The sequence below is a fragment of the Rhinolophus sinicus genome, chromosome 17 (assembly GCF_057876585.1).
Source record: "Rhinolophus sinicus isolate RSI-liver-muscle chromosome 17, RSI-T2T, whole genome shotgun sequence".
In the NCBI taxonomy this organism is placed as follows: Eukaryota; Metazoa; Chordata; class Mammalia; order Chiroptera; family Rhinolophidae; genus Rhinolophus; species Rhinolophus sinicus.
In genome coordinates this window covers 58,224,326-58,226,732 of record NC_142517.1, presented here as the reverse complement: position 1 = coordinate 58,226,732, position 2,407 = coordinate 58,224,326, and positions in this window count along the sequence as shown.

Sequence of the window (2,407 nt, the reverse complement as noted above, 5' to 3'; positions counted from 1 at the left end):
TAGCAGCCCCTTCCCTGGCGAGCCACAACTGGTGAATCGCCTTTTTAGCACGAGGGCTAATCAAACAATCGAGACCACGTTTATTTTGTCATTAAAAATCAAACTTTTGAGTTCTGTGTGGGTGAGCATTTACTACGGCTCAGATAACTTGCTTTATTGAATGGAAGAAGGTCAGGGAGGACGGTGGCGCCAGTAAGTCTTTCTGCGGGCCTTGTTTGAGGAGCAGAGCCAGCGAGGCAGGTTCTGTTACACCCCCTCTGCCGCCCGCCGCAGCGCATTTCGTGCTGGAAACAGTCCCGCGACAGGCACCGCTTCACTTCTGCATCCTGCAAGTAGGGGAGAGGTGACTGGCCCAAGGCTGCCCGACTGCAGGGGCTGTGTGCCCGGGAGCCCTTGTCCCACGCCAGGCCCTCGGAGGCGGCGGGGCTAGGCGAAGGGCGCAGGACGCGGCGCTGGAACCAGTCCTCCTTCTCCTGGTTCCACGGTGGGGTGAGCGCACCCTACCCGGGGGTTGGAGGGCGGAGCTCCGCGCGCAACTGATAGGGATGGGCGCCTCCCGGGTCCCTCCGGGTCCCTGCGCACGCCTGAGGGCTGATAGTGCGAAAGTGGTGGCCGGCTGACAGCGACACTGCCCCCTGGCGGGGGACTATTTTACTAAACCTCTTGGTGAGGCTGATGTGGCACAGGAGAGCCTCCCTCTCTCCCAAATGAAGTAAATGTTTTTTGGAAGGTCTTCAGCATAATTCCTTCACTTGTGTTCTCCTTCATGCTTCACAGCAGCCATCACATTAAAAAAATCCAACAAAACAAAACCACTTTATTGAGATATTTACATACAGTAAATACCAGAAATTTTAAGTACTATGTACAGTTCTATGACTTTTTAAAAAAGATTTTTATTAAGAAATATAGCTAACATACAATATTATATCAGTTTCAGGTGTACACCATAGTTATTCAACATTTATGTACCTAAAGAAGTTGGTACCTAAATAGTCAACAATATTATTGAATATTTTCCCTATGGTGTACATTACATCCCCATGACTAATTTGTTTTATACCTGGAAATTTGGACCTTTTATTGCCCTTCGCCCCCTTTTAATTTTTCAATTACAGTTGACCAGTTCTATGACTTTTGACAAATGAAAATACCAGACTAACCACTGTTCAAGGTGTAGAACGGTTCCATTTCCCCCCAAAGTTCCCTTCTGCCCCTTTGCAGTCAATCCTTCATCCTCCCTCTTCCCCAGCTTCAGACAACCACTCATCTGATTTCTTTCACTATACTTTGTCTTTCCTAGAATTTGATATAAATAGAACCATACAGGAAGTCTGTATTGGAACACGCTCCCTACTCACCTGATCTGGCTCCCTAATCACTTTCTTTACCCAAAGATAAGGGAAATACTGAAAGGAAGATATTTTGATGACACTCAGGGCATGAAGGGTAATACGACGACAACTCTGATGGCCATTCCAGAAAAAGAATTCCAAATTTCCTTTGAAGGGTGGACTAGGCACTGGCATCAGTGCATACCTTCCCAAGAGGAGTACTTCGAAGGTGACCGTAGTGATATTCAGCAATGAGGTCAGTAGCACTTTTTCTAGGATGAGTTCACGACCTTAATGGTTCAACCTCATATGCATATACCATAAGCTGTTTATCCATTTGGACATTAGTGAGGGTTGAAGGAGGCCCAGCTGGGCTGGTGGGGAGGTATCCTCTCAGGACCCCAAAGGAGGACATTTGGGTTGTTGTTGGACATTTGGGTTGTTGTTGGACATTTGGGTTGTTTCTGATTTTGGGATGTGAATAAAAATGCCTTGAACATTCCTATAAAGTCTTTATGTGGGCGTATGTTTCCATTTCTCTTGGGTAAAATACCTGTAAGTGAATGGGACGGCTTGGTTGTATGGTTTTCTAACTTAGGAAGCTGTCAACTTGGTTTTCAAAGTGGTTATACTATTTTATATCACCACTAGCAATGCATGAAAGTCCATTGCAGTCTGTGGTTTGCCATTTTCTTTTCTTAACGGTAAAGAGCCAAAGTTTCTAATGGTGACTTCATCAAATTTATCAGAATTTTTCTTTGATGGGTCATCATTTTTGTCCTAAGAAATCTTTGCCTACCTTAATGTGAGGTCACAAAGATTTTTTCCTAAATTTGTATATTTTCAGGTTTTTGTTTAGGTCTATGATACAGTCCAATGAATTTTTATGTGTGGTGTGAGGTAAGAATCAAAATTCATTTTCCCCTCTCATGTAGATATCCAGTTTTCCAGCACCCCCTACTGAAAAGACTATCCTTTCCTCTTTGAATTAGGGTGGTACCCTTGTCAAAAAACAGCTGTGGTTAGTCCAGCGCTAGAGATAAGCGGGAGGGTCTCTGGGCACCAAGAGAAAG